The sequence below is a fragment of the Aquarana catesbeiana genome, linkage group LG05, assembly GCF_042186555.1.
Source record: "Aquarana catesbeiana isolate 2022-GZ linkage group LG05, ASM4218655v1, whole genome shotgun sequence".
Taxonomy (NCBI): domain Eukaryota; kingdom Metazoa; phylum Chordata; class Amphibia; order Anura; family Ranidae; genus Aquarana; species Aquarana catesbeiana.
In genome coordinates this window covers 331,641,938-331,667,144 of record NC_133328.1, presented here as the reverse complement: position 1 = coordinate 331,667,144, position 25,207 = coordinate 331,641,938, and the positions used below count along the sequence as shown (strand labels likewise).

Below are 25,207 nucleotides of genomic sequence, written 5' to 3'. Positions count from 1 at the left end.
AAATGCTCATAGCTTCCAGTTTCTTAGGCCATAGAGATGTTTGGAGCCACTCTGGTCTCTGATCAGCTCTATGGTCAGCTGGCTGAATCACCGGCTGCATTCTCAGGTTCCCTGTTGAGACAGGAGAGCCAGAGAAAAACATGGAAGACGGTGGGGGGGGGGCATTCTCTCCCACTGCTTGTAAAAGCAGTCTAGAGGCTAATTAGCCGCTAGGATTGCTTTTACATGAAAGCCGACCGCTGGCTGAAAAGAATGATACCAAGATGATACCTAAACCTGCAAGCATCATTCTGGTATAACCACTCAAAGTCGTGAATGGTGTACCTGAAGACAAAAAAATGGTTAACAATAAAGCACAGTAAACGGTAAAGTATAAAAAATTGCATACCTGAAAAGCAAACATGATAAAACATGATAACAATAAAACATTGCAGAATAGAATACAGTAAAAAAGAGCAGAACAATAGAGAGAATAGAGAGAGAGAGAGAATAGAGAGAGAACAATAAAACGACAACTATTATTTTTTATTTTATATTTTTGTTTGTGGTTTTTTTTTTTTTTTTACACTTTTTTTGTAACTGTAACTTTTATAACTGTAACCGGTTCCAGGTTCGGGTCTCTCAAAATGCGATGGCATCTTGGGAGACCCTGTGAAAGTGTGTCCTAGTCTGTGCAATGCTGTACCCTACGCTAATACTCAACTAGTGAATGGTAGCGTTCAAAACATTCACCAATGCAAAGACCAGGACTGACAGGAGGGACAATAATAGCGGGTGTCACGCCTATATCCGCGTTTGCTGCAGACACAACATCTTTTTTGGGGGGGTTCGTTGGGTAGGGGTACTCGGGAGGACATAAAAATGCCTCTCATGCAGCCGACTGCATTTGGTTGGGGATGTGAATGGGGGAAGTACGGGCGCTGCAGAAGTGGTGGGTTCCCAATTAGGATTGGCGAATGCAGCAGGAAGGGCATTATGGGCACGACGGGCCTGTGTTTGTCTTCTTGGTGGCAGCGGGACACTACTTGTGCTTGCCACCTCACCAGCCTGAACTGCATTTATGGGACTCGCCACGTCACCAAGTGTTACTGCAGTGCTGGTTTGACTACAACCGGGGTGTACTAGGCCGCTGGCGCTTGCCAGTTCACCAAAACGCTACCAAAAAAACTGTTAGCGATCGCAGGGATCAGGCCTGACTCTGCGAACGCTGCAGTTATGCGTTTAGTGTTTTGTAAGTGACAGTGATCGAACGATACTGCACTTGGGTGGGCTGGGCTGGGCCGGGCGGAGGGGCAAAACGCAGGTGCTAGCAGGTATCTGGGCTGATCCCACTAACTCTGCGTTTTTGGGAACCCTAAACTGCTGGGGACGCCAGTATAGATCTGATCGGATCAGATATTGATCAGTTCAGATACTATACCACTAAGGGAGGTGTACGGTGCGTGCGTGGGTGTTAGCGCGACCGGCGCTAACCTGACGCTGCCTGGGGCTGGTGCTTGCCAGTTCACCAAAACGCTACCAAAAAAACTGTTAGCGATCACAGGGATCAGACCTGACTCTGCGAACGCTGCAGTTATGCGTTTAGTGTTTTGTAAGTGACAGTGATCGATCGATACTGCACTTGGGTGGGCTGGGCTGGGCCGGGCGGAGGGGCAAAACGCTGGTGCTAGCAGGTATCTGGGCTGATCCCGCTAACACTGCGTTTTTGGGAACCCTAAACTGCTGGGGACGCTAGTATAGATCTGAACGGATCAGATATTGATCCAATCAGATACTATACCACTAAGGGAGGTGTACGGTGTGTGCGTGGGTGTTAGCGCTACTGGCGCTAACCTGACGCTGCCTGGGGCTGGTGCTTGCCAGTTCACCAAAACGCTACCAAAAAAACTGTTAGCGATCGCAGGGATCAGGCCTGACTCTGCGAACGCTGCAGTTATGCGTTTAGTGTTTTGTAAGTGACAGTGATCAATCGATACTGCACTTGGGTGGGCTGGGCTGGGCCGGGCGGAGGGGCAAAACGCTGGTGCTAGCAGGTATCTGGGCTGATCCCGCTAACACTGCGTTTTTGGGAACCCTAAACTGCTGGGGAAGCTAGTATAGATCTGAACGGATCAGATATTGATGCGATCAGATACTATACCACTAAGGGAGGCGTATGCTGCGTGCGTGGGTGTTAGCGCTCATGGCGCTAACCTGACGCTGCCTGGGGCGACGCATATCACCGCCGGGTGATCAGGGGGCTAAACCTTTATTCGGTAATAAACAGCGGGTGCCCTGACACTATAAAAAATAAACGAACTAACCAGCGTCACCCGTAATGGTTATACGGTGATCAGTGGTGAAAGGGTTAACTAGGGGGCAATCAAGGGGTTAAAACATTTATTAGATAGTATATGGGGGTCCATGTCGCTATAAAACGCTGACGGCGAACCTAAATATTTACGTCCCTAACTATCGTCACCAGCGACACTAATACAGCGATCAGAAAAATGATCGCTTAGTGACACTGGTGACAGGGGGTGATCAAGGGGTTAAAACTTTATTAGGGGGGGTTAGGGGGGTACCCTAGACCTAAAGGGGGCCTAACACTCACTGCCCTAACACTGTAACTGTCACAAACTGACACCAATACAGTAATCAGAAAAAAAAAAAAAAAACCTGCTTGGTGTCAGTTTGTGACGGGGGGGGGTGATTGGGGGGGGATCGGGGGGCGATCGGGGGGGGATCGGGGTGTTTAGTGTGCCTGGCATGTTCTACTGTGTGTGTAGTGTTGGTGCACTCACATACCTGTCTTCTCTCCTCGGGCCGGAACGGAAATTACCGAGCCGAGGAGAGATGACATCATTTCCTCTGCCTCTGTGTACAATACAGAGGCAGGGAAATGATCCCATTGGCTGGGAGCGATCGCGAGGGGGGGGCCACGAATGGATGGCCTCCCCCTCACCACCGATCGCCGGGGGAGATTTGCCGACCGCCGCAGGCACCGGGGGGGGTCCGATCGGACCCCCCACCCACGGGCAGGCAAGGACGTACCTGTAAGTCCTTTTGCCTGCCCGTGCCGCTCTGTCGACGTACATCGTCGTGCGGCGGTCGGCAAGTGGTTAAAGCATAACTAAAGGGGAAACTTTTTTGTTGTTGTTTTGGATAGCGTGCAGAGGGACTAGAATGCTGGTCAGTTTTTATTGCTATCTGTGCCCCTCTCTATTTGTCCTGTTTACCTTTATCATTGAAAGTGAAAGTAAAAGAAAATCCCAAATTGTGGGTTGTCCCCAGAAAACTAAGAGATGGGAAATCTTACAATGGGGACAATAGTTCTGGTGAGCAGGGGGTATTCCCTTAATTTGCAAGGATTTCCTCTCACTTCCAGTTTGGTTATGGGACAGGAAGTGAAGGGAAATCTATGTAATGGGACACAGATGGTGAGAAAAATCTGACAGGGGTTATAACCCTCCCTTACTCTATCCAAAGTGAAAAAAAAGTTGTGTCTATAGTTCTTTAAATTCTTAGATTTATATGTGACAGGAGTTTGCAAGAAACGTGTGTTTACATATGCTTTAATAGCTAAGTGTGGCATTTTCTTTCATTTGTGCCTAACATATTAACCCCACCTATACTTATACCATAGAAATAATGTCAGTTGCATTTGGAATATGTATTTGAAGGTTTATTTAACCACTTCCCGCCCACCATATAGCAGAATGACAGCCGGAAAGTGGTTGTATTATCCTGACTTGGCGTCATATGACATCCAGCAGGATAAACCGCTAGCGCCCGCCCACGGGGGCATGCGGCATGGCAATCGGTGGTGTGGTGTGTCAGTCTGACACACGCATCTCTGATCTCAGTAAAGAGCCTAAGAGGTAGGCTCTTTACCATGGGACCAGCTGTGTCCAATCACAGCTGATCACATGGTAACCAGGAAGTGCCAGCCATTTATTGGCTTTTCCTCCACTCGTGCTGACAAGGCGCGAGTAGAGAAGAGCCGATCAGCTGCTCTCTTGACAGGGGGGTCTGCGATGATAATCAGCACATTGATTACCAGTGCAGACCCATCAAGGGTGCCCACTAGAGACCACCAGGGATGCCCTCTAGAGCCCACCAGGGATGCCCACTAGTGCCAATCAGTGCCCATTAGAATAGCCAATCTCTGCCCATCAGTAATGCATGTCAGTGCCTCCTATTCAGTGCCGCCCATCAGTGCTACCCATCAGTGCCTCCTATTCAGTGCCGCCTATCAGTGCCCATCAGGCTGCCTAAAAGTGCCCACCAATGCCGCCTATCAGTGCCCATCAGTGCTGCCTATCAGTGCCCATCATTGCCACCTATGAGTGCCCATCAGTGCCCATCAGTGCTACATATCATTGAAACCTATCAGTGCCCATCAGTGCTGCATATAAGTGTCTCATCATCAGTGCCCATCAGTGCCACCTCATCAGTGGCACCTCAGTGCCCATCAGTGCCACCTCATCAGTGCCCCACAGTGCAGCCTCATCAGTGCTCACTAGTGAAGGAAAAAACATATTTATTTACAAAGTTTTATAACAGAAACAAAGAAAACTTTTTTCAAAATTTTCGGTCTTTTTTATTTGTAGCGCAAAACATAAAAAAACCCAGTGGTGATCAAAAACCACCAAAAGAAAGCTCTATTTGTGGAAAAGAAATGATAACAATTTGGTTTTGGTATAGTGTTGCATGACTGTGCAAATGTGATTTAAAATGTGACAGTGCTGAAACCTGAAAATTGGCCTGGACAGGAAGGGGTTGAAAGTGGCCTGTATTGTAGTGGTTAAAGTGGTTGTAAAGCCTCAAGGTTTAGGTCATTAAGGTGAAAATCCTTCTGTGCTGCAGCTCCCCCCAGACACCCTTGCCTGTGCTCGATCCAATCCAGAGATGTGCAGGAGTGCAGCAGCTCCAGCCACTGTCTCGCACCTCACTGGACAGATTGATAGCAGCAGGACCATTGGCTCCTGCTTCTGTCAATGAAATCCAATGACAAGGGAGCGGGGCTGATTCCCGCTGTCGGTGTCAATGAACACAGAAGTGGTACTCAGGAGCGAGCCCCCACAGGTGCCCCCATGGAGGTGCCTCCTGTGGGAGCACCCAATGAAGAGGAGGAGCTTGGAGCACCGACAGGGCACTCCAGAAGAAGAGTATCAAGGCTGCTCTTTGCAAAGTGATTGCCCAGAGCAGGTAAGTATATACATGTTTGATATTTTTCTTTAAAAAAAAGAGGGTTTACAACCCATTTAGCTTACACATGGAAAATGCCAGTATATACAGTATGTGTCACCATATACAGTAGGTGCAGGGCAAGTTTTCTCAGCACAATGGCTGGTTGTGGTTGGTGATCACTAAACATGAACCAGACAGTTACAGCAACAGTTTGGAAAGCAGTCTAAAACCAGACTTAAGGCAAAGGTATCTGTATCAAATACTGAATACTAAAGCATACAATACTGGCAGAAATTATATGGAGAATGAAACTGGGTTCAAAGTTAAAAGATACAATATGTCTGCACTTTTTTATTTCTTGCTACATAAAAAATATGTTATCCCAACATTTCAAATTCCTGATATGTGTCTGATGTACCATGTACTTGTGTTAAAAATATCCTGTTCTCTTTGTATTGTTTCCTATATGTGAAATACCTGGTGTTCCTGTCAGTTTCCTATTTCAAACTGAACACGCTAGGTTCAGAAGCATATTCTTTCCAGTGTGGTCAGTTTTCTGTGGGTGAGCTCAGCCTTCCTGTCTTCCAAACATCAGACTTGTGCTGACAACCCCATATAGCCTTTCACTATGAAGATCGGCATACGCTGTTTCACCCCCCAGCTCTCCAAACCCCATATTCAGCTTAGAACAGAAGTCAAGTAGTCACTAATAAAAATTAAAAAAAACGAATGTTAATTTTAAGGTTCTCCTTTGCACTCAGTAGGCCCTCCTACCTACCTTCACCTCGCTATTGTGTCTGGTAGTGATTCAGAAGTGCACTGGGGGACCAGGCAGTCAAAACACCTGGAAATGCCAGTTTATAGAGACTTCATCCAGAAATGGAAAAGCGTTTTGCATTGGGGCAGCAGGAGAAGTAAGGGTTTAAATTCTTTTTTTCACAGAAAGCTTTTAACAACAAGTTCAGTTTGATGACAGAATTGCTTTAAGTACTATGTTGACCATTATAGGATCATTTAGTAAAAGTTCATTACAAGCAGCCAACCATGTTTAGTGGAATTATAAAAGAACAGAATGTTTTCCTTTGCTCCTGGCTGCAAATACAGGTTTACTTGGCTTACAAAACCATAGAAAAGAACAAGCTAAAAAGATATGCTCGCTAAAACAAACATTATGTTTAAATTCAACACAAGAATGGTTGTGCACCTACAGATTTAAACATTACATGCTATTTTATTTATTATTTTATTTAACTTTGATTAATAGCCCAAAAGCTTGCCAGATCAACAACCATTGGGCTGATTGTTGAAAGGAAACAAAATAAGCATAACATTGGAGTTGTTGCCAAAAGCAACCAATTACATTTTTCCTTTCAAAAGATCAAAAATGTTTAACGTTCAAATTTGAAGGAATGTGAAATGCAGCAATCATGGAGTTAGCAGCTGAATTATGTGTGACTACACGTTAAACATAATGCTTCACTTTATAATGTTAAAACACACTTTTTTGATGTCATTGTATTCCAATGGCAACTATATATTGGGGTTTAGTCATAATAAACTATAAATATGTTTGTAGTCTTCTAGTACAATAATAATAACTCCCTCATTAGGTGTTTTCTGCTTTTAAACCTGTAGATTAACCACTAGTCTACAAGCACTATTTATGAACGGCAGCTGTTAGACTGAGATTATAAGCACAATCCTGGCTAACTTCTATAGCCCACCAAAGGTACCTCTCCCGCCCAATAGTCCCTGCCATGTGCATGGTGGGTCTTAGTGGGTGGAAAAGAGAGAGATCAGCAAATTCAATTTTCTAAACTCCCTTCAGTGAATGAACAAGTAAGTAACACGTATTACATCACTTACGGGTTTCAGCTGTCACTTTCCCTGGTGTGGACAGAGAAGAAGCTAGTGGAGCGCAATCTGTACTCCATTAGCTTTGGTGGAAGGCAGGACAGACATCACAAGCCCAATAGACCCCTGATGTCTCAGTAAAGAAACCCCACAATTTTGAGCAACATTGCCGTGAATGTCGGAGTGAGAGGTATAGTTTGTGGTTAAATCTAAACTGATAACCTGTAAAGTCTTTTAAAGCAATGCCTATGGACATTCGTAAATGAGGTAAAACTTCACTTTACAAAGAATACCCAGTCACATGCAAGGAAAAAAAAAAAAAAAAAAAAATATATATATATATATATATATATATATATATATATATATATATATATATATATATAAATATATATATATTTGCTTGCATATGAGTGCATGATGGAAGTCAGCAGAGGTCTGCCTCATTTACTAAGCTCTGGAGCAAATGCACTTTCAAAAGTACACAGTCTATTTGCCTTTAGTAAATCAACCCCCTTGTGCACTGCAAGTGCACGTACTCCAGAGTTTAGTAAATTAGGTAACGCTTAACTTTGCAAAAAATACTTGCATGCAAGGAGAATAAAAAACAGCATTTTTACTTGTACATGATTGGATGATAGAAATCAGCAGAGCTTCCACCCAGATATAGAACACATGCACTTGAAGTGCACTTGTAATAAACAGTATATTTATACAAAAACTCACCCAAGCTCTACTGCATGATTGTAGAATGATGATCTGAATAACGGTGCTCAGGCTAGTTGTGTCCCATAAACATCAAAATAGCAAAAGATGCCGGCAAATGGATTGCTTCTTCTAAATCTTTATTGAGCACTAACAGCAGTGCGACATCTAAAGTGCTAACGTGAGCCTTCCTCGTAGAAAATAGAGATCGTGGTGATCTGATTGGGAACTCCTCAGCCACCAGAAAGAGGACACAGTCCCGTGGGTGGGGAAGTGGTCACTTTGTGACCACTTACTTACAATAATATAATCACTGCCTCCCTGTCTTATATGCGGACAAATTCTGCATGATATTTTAAGACAGGGATGCAATTTTACTAGTAAGAAAGCTCCCACTGTAGGTACTATGCTTTCCCCCTCTTTATTTCGTTCCACACCCCCTTCCATTTCATCATTAGGGACAGTGGGCTCTTATCCCTGTGGTTAGAACACCTGTAAACAGTGTAAAAGACACAGAAAAAGCAAGTCTGCCATTTCTTTTTCAACAGGTAGAACATATCCAGTTAAAAGTTTTATAAATTGTAATTCAAAGATGATTACAGTATGTGGGATGCGCTATTCACAATCTATGTATTAGAATATCAGAACACTACAATGACACTTCTTATAGCAACACAAAAAATATCTCAAATGTGTCTAAACACTTTAAAACAGTTCATGGTGGTAATCTGGAGTCTTTTTCTTTTTGTGGTCTGGAACAGGTGAGAAGATCTGCTAGGGGGCATACACACCGTACCCTGCTTCAGCAGGAGGTATGGTGAATACACAGATTAAATTCTCAATTTCCTGGTGGAATGAACAGTAGAATGGATGTGAATTTGTTTTTAAAGTAAATACAATTTGATTCCACAATGGGTTAATTTTTCCCTAGAGTTTTCAGTCTGTGTTTCCAAAAATGCCGGCAACTTGATTGCTTCTTATAAATCTTTATTGAGAACTAACAGCAGTGCGACATCTAAAGTGCTAACATGTTTCGGCCGGAGCCTTCCTCATAGCATAGATTTTTACAATAAAATCAAGTTTATATAGAAAAGATATCCATTCCTTCAAAAAAAAGGGGTGGTACAGTCCAATTTAAAATCAATCAACAATTAAAATCATGTGAAGTTGGCAGAACCAGAGAAAGATTTTATTGTAAACCCCTATGCTATGAGGAAGGCTCCGGCCGAAACATGTTAGTACTTTAGATGTCACACTGCTGTTAGTGCTCAATAAAGATTTAGAAGAAGCAATCAAGTTGCTGGCATTTTTTCCTAAACAGTATATTTGCCTTTAGTAAATCAACCTCATTGTGTTTGTGTGCTATAATAAATATCCCCCAAAAAATATATACAAAAAACAAATTTCTTCCTCAGTTTAGGTTGATATATATTCTTCTACATATTTTTGGTAAAAAAAAATCACAATAAGCGTATATTGATTGGTTTGCGCAAAAGTTATAGCATCTACAAAATAGGAAATAGATTTATGGCATTTTTATTACTATCATTTTTTTTACTAGTAATTGCGGTTATCTGTGATTTTTAGCGGGACTGCAACATTGCGGCAGACAGATCAGACACTTTTGACACTTTTTTAGGACCATTGACATTTATACAGTGATCAGAGCAAAAAATAGTCACTGATTACTGTGTAAATGTCACAGGCAGGGAAAGGGTTAACACTAGGGGGCGATCAAGGGATTAAATGTGTTACCTAGGGAGTGTTTCTAACTGTGGGTGGATGGGACTGTCTAGAGGTGGAGACTGATCGCTGTTCCTAATCAGTAGGAATAGGAGATCTGTCTTTCCTGCCCTGACAGAATGGAGATCTGTCTATTTACATTGACAGATCTCTGTTCTGTCTCTGTCAGGAGCAATCGCGGGTGGCGCATCGGCTTCCGGCATCACGCCCCCTACAGCTCTTAAAACGGCCGACGTACAGGAATGGCGATTCACCCAGGGAGCCAAACTGCCACAGTATAACTGCGGCGGCTGGTCCTTAAGTGGTTAAAGACACATATATATGTATCAGCGCTCAGGACTAATGGCATAAATCACATTAAGTATATCTGTAAATCACATACAATGTCAAATAAGACTATGGTGGCTGAGAGTAGTATAGGAAAGTCTATAAAAAGTCCATAGCAATTGATGGATGTGGTGATAAGCAAATTCTTTAGTAGACACCAGCGCTAAGGGCAGCTTTCATGATGAGCGAAGTCAGCTCTCTAAACAACCGTAGAAAAACAAGAGAAAGAAAGCTCCTCTGAGTGCAAGTATTTAATGAAAACAATAAGCACGTGTTCACACTTACAGTAAAGTAAATAAAGTACAGCTCCGGTGAAGAAATCATCCTAGGTCAGTCCCGTGTCCATTGCAGAAAGCTGCGATGTAGCTCCGAGGGGATAGCCACGGACCTCCGCACGGAGAGACAGGCTGCTGGGCTGCTGGGCTGGATGGAAGCTTCCGTGTAGCCGGCAAGGCGCTCGGGGCGTGTAACATCACCAGGATGGATGAGATGGAGGGGAACACATGACACGTTTCAGAGCATGCGCACATTAAGTGGTTAAAGAGACAAGTAAAATGTTCATAACATTAACAAAAGAAAGTTTCCATTTTGTTTATTTGACAGCCTATAAAAAATCCTGAGCAGGGTACTTATTTGAACAAGACACCAATAAAAGCCTTATATGTTCTTAAAAATGATTTAGGTGGGCAAATTCATGTTTGAGGTTTTTTCTCAAAATCAACCAACACATGCTAATGCCCCGTACGCACGGTCAGATTCTCTGACGGAAAATGTTCGATGGGAGCCCTTTGTAGGAAATTCCGACCGTGTGTAGGCTCCATCGGACAGTTTCCATCGGAATTTCCATTGCACAAAATTTGAGATCTGGTTCTCAAATTTTCTGACAACAAAATCCCTTCGCGGAAATTCTGATCATGTGTACACAATTCCGATGCACAAAGTGCCAAGCATGCTCGGAATAAATTACGAGACGGAAACACTCGGTCTGGTAAAACTAGCGTTCGTAATGGAGATAGCACATTTGTCACGCTGCAATTTTTTTAATAGTTTAATGCAGCACATTCTCTTCTTCTTTAGAATGCTAGAAGAATGAAGTTGTTTTGCTGCTTATATTCACACAGAGTTCTCACAAAATGATTCCTTTATTATTTCTTGTGATCTCATGAATAATATTAATTTTGTTTTTAATCAGATCTCCATAATAAGGTTTATAATTTTTGTTTCTTTTTTTTTTCAAGATCTACAATTTTTTTTTTTAGTGCTCTCCATAATATTATTTTTCGTTTTCTGTGTCAAGTTACCACAACACCATTATTATGTTGTATTTTTTAACCTCAAGGAGGTTGGTTGGTGTTGGTGTCCTTTGTTAATTTAACATTGTATTTAGGAAATGTACCTGCCTACTCAAAAACAAACTGTCCTTTTTGAAGTAAAACACATAGGCAAGTATTTCTTAAAAATAAATAGCCATTTATTCTGGGAAATAACAAAATAAAGTGGAAGGCAACGCTGGAGAAACTGCTGAAATTGGCAAAGCCTTTGTATCCCAGGCCAAACATCAACTATTTGACCGGCCAAAATTGGTGACCTGAGGAGTCCATATAATAGTGAGCACAATCCGGTCCAGGACTACAAGAGATTAGGAACAGCAGCAGATGATATATCTGTCCCCAGGCTGTGGTCATACCACAGCCTGCATCTTTTGTCAGACCAGACTGAACCCAGGCCATCACTCTCTGGTCTTCCTTACATGCTTCCTTCCAGGCTGTGGCTCTGGTGTTGGAGTTGTGGCAGGAGGAGGAGGACCATGGTTCAACCATGGTTTAACAAACGTGGCTTTGGCTTGTGAGTTCGCCCCACAACCCCTTATTTAGGCTTGCAAGATCATTTCCTCGCATAAGAGGCGTTGGCCCTCCTCCATTTCCAGCATTTTGCAGGATGTAGGCATAGTTCTCTTGAAGACTGGGGGGGTTCTGAGGGCCACAGTGCTGCCTCCTCCAGGTTACTCCTCTTCCTGGCACTTTTTTGTGGAAGGCCGAGGGGAGGGACTTGGGATTCAGGCAAGCTACTGGGCCCGGACACCTCCTGGCTGCCACTTTCCACGGCCTCCTCCTGGTTGAGACTTTCCTGTGTCTGAAAAAAGGGACATAGTTTTATTTTTTGGTTCATCAATCACACACAATTTTCAGTTCATGACTGTTGCAAATTGAATGTGAATAAATAGAAAAGACTATCATTCTGACCCCAGTCTTCAGTCTTGTCCCAATCATTTGTGGCCACTACTGTCTATTTATATGTAAAACACTTTGTGAAATCAGAAATTAGTTATCAAAACTAACATATATTTAACATCTTTCATTTGGAAATCAGAAATATTTTGAAGAATTCTATACCTGACTCAGTAAAAGAGGAAAAACAGACAGCGCAAGACCTACAGCAGCTGAACACTGAAGGCCAATATAAAAATCCTGGAATATAACTATCAAAACAAAGTAGTGCAGCGCTTAGAAGAAATATATGTAATGGATGTAAAACCAAGTCCCAAAATATATCTTGATCCGAAGGAATGAGTAATCATCCACAAGCACAGAGGAAACTCCTCAGATGGTGAAAAAAGGTGCTGTGATAGGATTAAATAAGCATTCGTGTATCAACACCAATGTGTTCCACCACCAGAAGTATAGGCCGCTCACCTTATTGAGTAGACCTTCTGAGCTAACAGATAGGTCACTCATGCAGTCCCTTCAACAGGGTAATCATAAAGATGGGAGGGCTGGCCACATATGTTGTCCACCAAGACTTGCAGTATCCAAATGACATTCTCATCGGCAGGTATAAGTCATGGTAAAACAAAAATGAAAGGACATAGTGCTCTCGATATAATAAAAATGACTATTTTATTGAATAAAACGTTACTCACAAAGGTGGCACTGGATCCCAGTACTGGAGTATAAAACATATAGGAATAAAAGACCAGATAAGTGGCTGTACTGACATCATGTAGCCCCTCGTATGCGTATCGTCTGTGGATAAGGACTTCCTCAGCTAATCTGATTGGGGGCTCGTGCGTCAGCTCTTATATTTAGTCCTGGTTCATCAAACAATTAATCCTAAAAGAGACCCCGCCCTTACTCAAATCTAAACCCAAATGTTTGGTAGTACCTTATTGGTGGCTAGGATCAGAGTCCTGGACATAACGGACCATCTGATTGGGCACTGGCATATGCACACCTCCATTACCTCCAGAATATGTACTGCATCCACATCAGCTAGCGTGTCACCCATAGCCTTATCGCTATCATTTCGGTGTGGATGGATAACACGCATCCACTAATCGCAGCCGATGCTATACCATTATAAGGAAGATCCCGCCCTTAGTATAAACATTTCCCTGGGAACAGGGACGGATGGCGTGATCGTACTAGGCGATCCGCCCCTAACGTCCACGTCACGTGTAAGATAGCAACCTACGTGCATACTCAGGCAGCTCACCATGGCGACTGGGCAACTGAAACAGCTGTCGCACAGGGATAAATAACAAACCATAAAAATAACTATAAAATTAAATTAAAGATCGGGGAATAGCCCAATAAAAACGGGGACATCCCAAAGAGCTTAATAATAAGCAGTTGGGAAAAAATTACCTAAAAGTCACCCGATCTTCCCAACCCAAATCTAGCGAAATAGATAGCCATATCTCCAAAACCACCCACCTACTCATAGGTAGTATAGAGTGGGAGCACAAACAACTCCCACCAAATAATCACTGAAAGGACCCAGGCATAAATGGGCACAACGGCTGAGTCAAAACATTAAGATGCTAGTAAGGCTATCCGCTGATATATAAACCCACACAATAACTACTCTGAACAGGTCAAAGATAAAATATTGTGTTATGAATATTATAAATGTTTTTTTTAAATATGACATCAGTACAACCACCTAATCTGTAAACTCCCCAAATTCAACTAACAGAAAAATATAAAATATGTAAAATGAATACATAGTATCACTAACGGTCTGAAATGAATCAATTGAGGTCAAACTCTACGTTCAACCCCAAAGGCACCCCCACCTTTGTCTCATAGATCCAGAATGATTCCCGATGGCTGAGGTGCCATATGAAATTACCTCCTCTCCAATGCTTTGTCACTTTCTCTATCCCCCAGAACCGCAACCCTGCGGAAGAGTCGAAAGTGCTTAGAAACGTTGTGTGTACGGAGACCTCTTTTGATGTTATTAACATGTTCTCTGATCCTCACATGGAGGGGTCTGGAGGTCCTCCCCACATACTGGAGGTCACATTCACATTGTAGCATATATACAATGCCAGCAGTGTTACAAGTGATCAATTCCTTGATTTGTAACTTTTACCGGTAGCATAAGCCACAAACTTTTCCTTTTCTTAACATTGTTTTTAGCCTGTCTGCATGCAGGACAATGGCCACATGCATAAAAACCATTAAGGAAGCCCAACGCCCTATTTGCAGGATAAGTTGGGGGATCAATAACCCCTGGGGCCAACTTATCCCTAAGGGAAGGTGCTCTTTTATAGATGAATTGTGGACGGTCTGTTAGGACCGGGCCCAAGGTCCTATCTTGTTTTAAAATAGGCCAGTGCTTCTGTACAATCTTCTCAAATTGCTTATATTGGATATTATAATCCAGGATTATCTTAATCTGCCTGGACTCGCCCTGAACTACCTTAGGGGCGTTGGAAACCTTTCTGTCCAAAGCATGGACATTTTCCATTTCTTTAATAAGGCTATATTTATCATAACCCTTTTCCATGAATCTAGAAACCAGGGTCTGGGATTGAGATAAAAAGTCACCTACATCAGTGCAGTTGCGCCTAAGGCATATAAACTGCCCTCTTGGTATATTGCACAGCCACTTATTGTGATGGCAACTTTCAATAGGGATGAAGGCATTTCGATCTGTAGCTTTGAAGTGGGTAATCATATTGACTCAGTCCCCCTCCTTTGTCAGTTCAAGATCTAAAAAAAATTACCTTATCCGTGCTAATATTCCATGTTAAAACAATATTTTTATTATTAGCATTAAAAAGCGTCCAAATTGTCTCTATCCCCATCCCAAATCAGAATGAGGTTGTCAATGTACTTCTGGTAGCATATCAATTCAGGGGGTTTATTCTTATATACGGCCTCCTCCTCCCAGTGTGCCATGAACAAATTGGCAACACTAGGAGCAAACCGTGCCCCCATAGCTACCCCTCTAGTTTGGACGTAAAACTGCTTGTCATTCCAAAAGTAATTTTTTGACAAGCAGAAAGTCAAACTGTCAATCAAAAGATTTCAGTGCCTCCTAGAGAGACCAGAAGACCCCAGGGCCCACTGTACTGAGGATAAGGTGTCCTCGTGGCTAATGATCATATATAAGGAACCCACGTCTGCCGTGATACCTGACTCAAGCTGGGCTCCTTCATATGTTGTTGCCTGGAAGGCCCAGGTTGGTCGTCGGAAGCCTCAGCTGGGGGGAAGGAAGCCTTGAAGGAAGACTGGAGAGTGCTGGTCTGGGTTCCCTCTGGTCTGACAGAAAATACAGTCTGCCATAGTACCACAGTCTGGGTACATAAATGTCATCTGCTGCTCCTGATCTCAGGGAATCCTGGACCTTCTTGCACTCCCTATTATAAGTGCTCCTCATGCCACCAATTTTGGACGTTAAATACTTGAAGTCTGCTGTGGGGATCATCGGCTTCTCAAATTCAAGCACTTTCTCCAGCGCTGCCTGCCTCTTTGTTGGATTATTATAAAACGGGTGGTTCAGCTGCCACAGACAGGGCAGCTCCCTGAACATATCAATGAATATTCCTAGAAATTCCCTATCATTGAAGGGATCCATTTTCTCTGCAAGACACAACACAAGACAAACCCTAATGTCAGGCAAAACTCTCCTAATCTTGATCCAATATAGGCCTCAATCTATAAGCAGTATAGGCCACTGATGCACCAAATTAAAATTGTACCTTCGTTATAATGATCGTCGCTTCCATAACTCCATCCTCCACTCACAGATCGTACGTACGCCGAACTCGCGTTACACTTTATATACACTGCACATGCGTGAAACTCCGCCCGTCCCTGATGTTCTTTCGAGTCTATTCCCCACCCCTTGTCTTTCGGCGCAGTGGGAGAGCACATGGCGGAGAGACAGCAGCTGTAAAGGCAAAAGGCCGGAGCCCCGAAACTCCCGATCCCGGAGGAGATTGAAGGCCTCAATTATGGCCTTTATAGAGATGGTGGAGATGGTGGACATCTTCAAGAGGGCTGACTATGATGGGAAGTATGGACCGCACCCAAACACAAACCCAAATGTGAAAAAGGCCAAGATCATGCCTAAAGTTGTGAAAAGTCTGCACAGAAATTTTGGGGTACGACGATCCAAGGATCAATTGAGGAAACGATGGTCAGACCTCAAATTGAGGGAGCACAATCAGTATAGAAAGATCAGGAAACTGCTTCTAAAAAGTAAGTATTTGTCCTGTGTTCCTATTATTATTATTATTACTTGCATGCTGCTCCATGTGCTTTTCTTTACTGTTGTACAGTTTAAAATGGCAGCTTTCATGTTCATGGGCACAGTAATCGGTCATAGGAAACATCATTTGTTCGCCCACTTATAAGATGTTTTTGGCAGATACAGGTTAACTACATTTGTTCAGGCATATTTGTATTAAAATAAGTTTGTTGTCTAGATGGGTTTGTAACTAGAATGAAATGCAAACTTGATTCAGTGTAAGGAGATGACACTCGGCAGCTGCTTATTTCAAAACTTTTAAAAACACACTTGCTCCACACATGCAAAGGGTCTTCACAAAAGCCACTAATGCAGCAACATTCCCCCCAGAAATGCTAAAAGCGTACATAGTCACATTACCAAAGCCCGGAAAAGACCCAACACCACCAGGTAACTTCAGACCCATATTTATTAAACACAGACATTAAAGTGTAAGCTCCTAGCCAAAAGATTAGCAGATTTAATACCCTCTCTAATTCAATGCGACCAGATGGGCCTTGTGAGGGGAGACAAACTTCAGACGCTATCAGGCGAATCATAAATATAATACACCTTGTTGAAAGAACCAAAATGCCTTCTTTGCTGCTCTCCATAGATGCAGAGAAGGCATTTGACAGAGTGTATTGGACGTACATGACTAAGGTGCTGTCCAAATTAGTTTTTTGCGGCCATATTCTAAATGCTGTCCTGGCTTTATACTCTTGTCCACCTGCACATGTATACTTCACGGGCATGCTGTCCACTGCCCTCTGTATTACTAATGGAACCCGCCAGGGATGTCCACTATCCCCGACAATCTTCAATCTCATGATAGAGCCCCTGGCGGAAACCATTAGAACACATGCCAATATTTCTGGCTTCCAGTTTTGATCACAACCACACGTTATCAATCAATTTGCGGCTGATGTCATCCTACTGCTATCCGACCCACTTAATTCACTCCCACCAGCTCATGAAATTCTGAAAATATTTGGAGAGATTTCATATTATAAAGTCAATTTCACCAAATCCCTAATCCTTAACCCAGGAACATCACAGACTGACAGAGATAAACTGGAAAAGCTTTCCCCTATAGTTGAAACGACAGGGGCATACGGTATCTATAACTAACTCCACGAAAGATCTAGCTAACTCCAACCTTAAACCCCTGCTGGCCAAACTGGAGGCCCAGACTAAAGAATTGGCAAAGAAAGAATTACCTTGGATGGGCAGACTAGCAGCTTATAAAATGACTTACCACAAATCCTATATGTATTTAGAACACTTCCAGTCCCCTTCCCATCTCACTTCCTCAAATCTATGTCCGCTTTAATGTGGAAATTCTTATGGGGAACAAAGAAAGCTAGATATTCACCAAAAACTCTGATTCCACACAAACAAATGGGCGGTGCGGGATTAGTAGATATACATGACTACATGTGGGCAACCAGACTTGACCAAATTAAATGCTGGTTTGCAGATAACAGTAAACCACTATGGGTTGAAATTAAAAAGAACATGGCTCCAACATCTGACCTCAAAGATCTACTCATGGGGGACATCTGGATACCCTGGGGTAGCCGCAATATTCCTCCCACTATACAAGTCTCCCTACATGCATGGAGATTTTTCCTTAACCAACATCATAAAAACTGCCTCACAATTGACTACAAATTTCCCTTAAGCCTTCTAGAAGCAAAAATACCAATGTTATCACTAAAGCAATTCCTGCTATATGGAATACAATCAGTACAGGACCTACTCACTAACGACAAACCACTGGCGAGCGGCCAATTGATGACTACATACAATCTACCAAACCACATGCACTTCACATGCATCACATGCATACGGGTTGCACACTTCCTACAAGTCAACCCAATTCCAACAGTTAGAATACCACCCTCAGCCTGGCAATATCTCACACATGGTCAACCCAAACTAAGGCGATGAGCAAATGGGAAACAGATATGGGCACTACATTCACAGACGACCAATGGCAGAAATCATTCCACACGATCCAGAACACATCCCACTGTGTAAGCCACTGGCAAATGACAATCATAGTAACCAACAGATGGCAGTACACCCCCTGCAGATTGACCAAATTCTTCCTGCTCACTTCACCGATGTGTTGGCGGAATTTTGGTCACCAAGGCCACCTCTTACACATGTTCTGGGGATGCCCATGCTTGACCAGCTTCTGCAACCAAGTATTCCAGCTGATCTCTTCAATCACTGGTATAATTACACCCCCCAACCCTGCGTTAGCAATACTCCATATAGAAATAGAGAAATTTCCATACACTATGAGGCCAGTGGTTTCACATATACTCCTAGCTGCTCGATCCTTGGTACTTCACTCCTGGAAGAATGCCTCATCTCTAAATATCACTGATGTGACAAGAATAATTCAACAAAACCTTACCTTTGAACGAATACTAGCAATTAATTCTTTGAAATGTGCAAAATTTGATAGAATCTGGGATATATGGACAGCTAAATACAAGAGCTCATAATTGCATGATCTTTTTCTTCTGTACCTCACTGAAACAGGATCTATACGAACAAGTGTGCTTCTTCTTATTATTAGTTTTGTTTTATTTGTTTTATTATATTCATCTCCCTGTCTTTTCATTCTGTAATGTTGACAAAAAAATTCTATAAAACACTTTAATGTTAAAAAAAAATTGGCTTTTACAGGGGTGATATCACCCCATCTGATGAAGGCAATATCAACACAATTTGGACACACTCTGATATTGTCTTCACTTTATCAAAGTTGAACTTTGTAAGTTCCTGAGTTGTGTGTGTTATGCTTTGAAACATGCCTGTTTAGCCAAAAAAAGGATATTTACAATGTGAAAAAAAGTTATACACCAAAGATGTTGGTTTGTTCCAAAACCCTTTTCTAACGCACACGTGAGTGTGCTTTGAGTAAAATGTTTTCTACTCAACAATGTGTGGCTTCTTCTTTCAATGCTCAATAGCAATATTTGTAGTAAGTTGGTTTTTACAGTGAAAATGGGGGTTAGTTACTTAAAGCAAATCCACTTTGCACTACAAGTGCACTTTCAGTGCAGTTTCAAGTGCACTTTTGCAATGCACTTGGAGTGCAAAGTGGAATTTCCTTTAGGAAATAACACCCACAGTGCTTTATAATTTGCCACAATCAGGCTATTTTCGTGACTCCACAAAATTCATTCACGGTGCTGAAAATGATGAATATTTTTGTCAGTAATGCATTACATACATTAACAACAAAAACAAGGTGTGTGTAGCAGACCCACAACATAATAATAGTTCGCTGAAGAAGAGATTGTCACCTCATGTATCAAATAAATTACATTTGCACATTGAAGATGTAAATGTCCAAAATAAAAAGCCCATTGGAGAACCTAGGAGACAGCTAAAAGAAACCCAGGCAGTAAATCAAAGGAAATCTTCTTTCAGTTTAAGTTAAAAAATTAAGGATAAAATGTTTCTTAAACGGTTTCTGGCATATCAATGGCCCCCCACCCGCAAAGTGTACTCTACATACTTTGCGGGTGCTTTGGGGGGCAAGCCAGGATGGCCAGCTTCAAGTGCTGTCAGGGTTTCTTGTTGAAGTCCAGCCTCAGGCCCAACTGAGGCCACATAGTTCATTGAATTTCTCCTTAAAAAGTTGTGTAGAATGCAGCATGCAAGGATTATATGGTTAGGTTTATATTCCGCCATGTTGATTGGCGTAAGGAATAGGCGTAACTGGCTGGCCATTATCCCAAAAGCGTTCTCCACCACTCTCCTGGCTCTGGCCAGACGATAGTTATAAACCCTCTGGTCCGGGGTGAGGGTCCTCATGGCTTCAAAATGGTCAGCTGGTCAGAACGAACTAACAGAAAAGCACTGGAAAACAAAGGCCGGAGCTGAAAATCAGAAAACGAGTGGACAAGAATGTGCTGAAAATCAAATACGTAATATAAATATGAACCCACAAGCACAAACTGAAGAGCAGGAATGATCGGAAAAGCAGGAGGCTGAAAAGCGCGAATTGCCTGTCACCAAACTACTACTAACATGAGATTAGTGGAAGGAGCCCAAAGGGTGGCGCACTTGGTATTTAACTTCCTCTTTCTAGTGCTGTTGTACGTGTTGTACGTCACCACATTCTTGACGTTTGCAAATTCAAACCAAGTTTATGTGACCGTGTGTATGCAAGACAAGTTTGAGCCAACATTCATCGGAAAAAAAAACATGGAATTTGTTGTCGGAATGTGCGATCGTGTGTACGCACCATAACACTGCTAATTTTGGTCTGGGCATCTCTGTATCAGCATAGGTTATTTACTACAGCATGCTGGTAGGGGACATTCTTTCCTACTGAGGCTGTTGCTGCTTTCTAAAGAAAATGAATTAAAAGACTTTGGATACCCTTTTTTTATGTGATTCAAATGTATTTAGCTGGATTTAAACTGGAAGTTCAACTGGGATTTTATATGCATGTCTTGGATTTTACTACTAGCTGTTTCCTGTTTGTGTTTATTGCACACATGAATAACGATTGGTTACAGTATGGCTTGTTTCTTCCTCCCAACAATTATATCTGCAACCTCCTATTCTATCTGTAAACAAAGACAGGACACAATAAAAATATAATGACAGCTTACGGTTGACAAGTATAAAAGATTTGTTAGCCTCATACACCAATCCTGAGCATCAACCATACATCTGAAAAAAAAAAGAAAAAACAGAAGCTTAACTTTTTTGAAACAATCTCTTTAGACTCAAAAGAATACTACATTGTTTTCATTCCAGTAGGAAATTTTGACACTGTGCTTTAAAACAAAATGTAAATCTCTGAGTCTTGTTGCTAAGTTATCAGTCTCCACTAGATTAATTTATAGTGTGACTAAAGTCCCAATGTAAGGGCATGGGCAATTTTGCTCTTCAACGTTTAGCCATTGATAATGACTTTTTCTAAAGAGTAGACCTAGTACAGACTGAATGAAGCCTGAAGATCCCATTGATTTTCTTAAAATATGTTTTTAAAAAAATGGTGAATGTGGGGTCATGGATTTATTTTTTTAAAAGTATGTGGATAAGGTATCCAAATTAACCTTTTACCGGTTCACAGAGAACAGATACATTTTACAAAAACAACTTCTCTGAGGTCACTGGAGGTGGGTTGGCCGTCAATGTCAGGATGAGATTGGAGAAAGGTGGGGTGCTGAAAGGTTTATAAGTGGATATCAAAGTGAAGGAAGTGTGCAAGCTCTTGGCTTTCCAGCTATAGGAATATAACATATAACATTTTAAGGGTGGTTTGCAGGTTCATATCTGTTGTGAGCAATAAATAATAATACATTGGTGGGTGGCTCACACTGTGAGGGTTGTGTGGGCAAATAAGCTTGAAAAACAGGTAATTGATTATTCTTTCACATCGAATTATGACAATGTGTGATAAATGTGATATTCCTGGAAAATACAATTTTGTACCCTGCACGTACAGTATATAATTGCTATACTTCTCGAGAACAGAGAGAAAATTATACAAAATGCAAAAACTCAAAATGAAACTGTTTTTCATTATTTCCATTTTATCACTTAAATGTATTATTGTTGATATGCTCTACACATTTTTTCAAATAGAATATTGAAAAAATGTGCTTAAGTTTCTGACTTGTTGTGTTATGTTTTCTTCTGTTATATTTTAAACTTGCATTCCTGTATATCTTCGATAATGAAAAAAAACAATAAAATCTTGGATATTTTAGATTATAAAAAAAATAGACACCTAGACTCACATAATTTATAGAGTGAGCTTGCTTGGCTTTATGTATTTTCTCTACTGTAACATTTGGTAGTTTGCTGCAGTATCATAAATTTGCAGCACTGCTAACATTTGGTTTCCAAATAATTTGCAAACTGCACACAGGAGCACACAGTTTCCATTGTCGCCAGTTTTAAAAAATGTGGCACTGCCTGCAGATATTTATTTGAATTATTTTCACTTCACTATCAGTTTTTTTAATAATGATCTTTTAATAAGCTAGCAAAACATAAATTAGAGCCTTACAGCGCTTAATGTGAGATATTTAATTCTAAAATCGCATTATCACTTGAGGTAGAGTTGTAAATTGACTCTTAGCTTGAAGCTTAATGCAAGAGGGAATTTCTTGCGGTTACAAGTCAGAAAAATCACATCCAGCAAGTACCCATATGTTTCAACATATATTGCAAATGTGCAGCCACTGAGGAAATCCTAGTCTTCCCTATTGTGCAAGTTTGCAGTTATTATAAATTTTATAGCATTACCAATAATATAATAATAGCAATATTTACTGCCATTAAACTATTATATATATATATATATATATATATATATATATATATATATATATATATAATATTATTGCACATTGAATCTCTAGCAAATTTTGTAAAAATAACCGGGAACAGGTGCTGGTAATCGAGTATCAATGAACAATTTTACACACACACACACACACACACACACACACACACACACACACACACACACACACACACACACACACACACCCCTGTAGGGCTAATTGACCCTCTAATTACTCAGCCTTTACACCCTATGCATTTGTTCTATGCATGGAACAGTAGTATCTCAGAGTGATGATACAGTATTTCAGCATCAGTTCCAAAGGACCAAACAGTGCCCAAGGTCAGGAGCATGCAATAGATGTGACAGCAAGCTAAACATTATTTCTACAGTCCCAAAAACTCATTATAATAATGTTCCCCCTGAACTAAACCTTTACTTTTCCCTGTAATGCAAAATTTAAAAAAAGTAAAACTAGCTTTGGGATCCAATGAAAATAGTTTGATTTTGTCCTTTAATTTTTAATAGTGGAGCAAATTCAAAGAAAAACTGACAGTAGACTTTATATAGAAGTTTAAGTCTAAGAAAAGTTTTCTAGCAAAAAAAACAAAAAAAACTGTGCTGCTTATGAGCAACCATTTTCAGCTGTTATTTCTACAGTCTGTAGTTTGAAAAAAGAAAACAAGGATTCTGACAGATTGCTATAGGCAGAAATATATTTTCCTCACATGAAACCCAAAATGAGTGAAGCGTTAACCAGCTCACATGTCAATGGACATTTCATTGCTGTTCAGAGATGAGGGAAAGCAAGATACAGAACTCTAATCTCATACATAGTGCAAAGGTTGTAGTGCTGACAACATCACTGTTTTTTCTTTCTTTCTGTATGACAGAGATGTTATGTTTGACAGTTCATAGCGATATACTGAGTGTGAGCAGCACATATACAACAGCATTTTCTTTCTGCTGATCTGCGGAGTCATTGTAATTCTGTACCCATGGCATCCAAACTCTGACCTTGGACCATGTTTACTAGAACAAGATTACCCATTTTTACTTGGAATTAACCTCAGTATGGTTACTTCAGCACAGCATGTTGTATCAAGCAACTAGGTTCAGAATCACCACATGTCTTTCAGTTAATAAAAGCATAGTTAGAAGAAAAGGGTACATTCTTTACTTTACATATACTGTCCGAAGTTGTGCTAAAACCCACTTTATTTGGGGTTTTTTTTGTGCTATTTAATTTTCAATAGTTTCTTTTTGCATCTATTCAAGTACCTAAATTGACATGCTGATCTCATTTTGTATTCTTGCTGTGTGCTCTTTAGATTGACTACAAAGCTGCTAAGCTTCTTTCTGTGGCTGCTTGAGCTGAAAGCTAAGTCACTGATTAGTTCTATTTACTATTATACCTGCATGTTAGTTCAAGGGCACACAACTCACACAGGAAGCAACACAACCCCTAAGAGCATTTCTGGCCAGTACATCGTGGTTAAATATTATTAAAATGCCTCTAGTTGTACCATATACATAATAATAAGGTAGATCTAAATATAAGTGTCAAGCATTTAATCAAGTTATACATAGGCAAATTATACCTGTAGTTCCCACCATGAGGTATATTTAACCCCAGGGGTTCTTCTATTAGATGCAAAAGATACTCCAACTTAGTGAAGTAAGTTTAGTATAAGAGTTTGAAAGCTTATTGAATATTAAATAGAGCACACAACAAATTGTATTTGCTGTTTACTTATTTCAGAAACATAAGAGATCATTTGAAATTCACTGGTATTTATTTTTAGGCTGTGAACAATAAATGTACCTACTTGAAGGGGTTCTTAAGGTAAACTGACACACATTGGGATACTTGATAAATATTTGTTACAATTATATACATTTGTTAAAATTAATAAATATTTGCTTTTGAAGAAGAGTTCCAGGCGTAGTATATTTTTACATAGTTACTCTAGCCTAGCTTGGACCAATACAACTATGTACATACCATACCGTGCCAATGCCAATGGAATTTTAAAATCACTGAATTAGACACCATTACACCAGTGATCTTAAGTTCCTTCAGGGTTCCAGGTTGAGTGTCTGGCCTCATGAATCGTGAACACAGGAGGTTGGTCGTTCAGCATGGGTATCATTCTGAGAATGCTTTGCAAAACATTCTCTGATTGGATGAGATAGAGAGACAGGGCAGTGACATCATGCTCTCCACCTCGTATGACCAATGTAATTATGTAAAAATATACCATGCCTAAAATACATCTTTAACCACTTCACTGCCAGACACTTTTACCCCTTCCTGCCCAGGCCAATTTACAGCTTTCAGCGCTGTCACACTTTCAGTGACAATTGCTCAGTCATGCAACACTGTACTTATATGACATTTTTTATCATACTTTTTACAAAAATAGAACATTCCTTTAGTGGTATTTTATCACTGCTGGTGTTTTTTTTTTTGCTAAAATTTTGCTGACATATTTTTTTAAAAAAGCGTTTTTCTTAATTTCTGTTGTACGTTTTTGCAAATAAATAATCTTT

At 41.0% G+C, this 25,207-nt stretch overlaps 1 protein-coding gene across 12 annotated transcripts in view; it reads left to right on the top strand.

Annotated features, from left to right (window-relative positions):
- Nucleotides 1–25,207, top strand: part of CDH12 (cadherin 12) — a 1,995,427-nt gene that overhangs the window by 1,129,009 nt on the left and 841,211 nt on the right. The window lies entirely within an intron of this gene.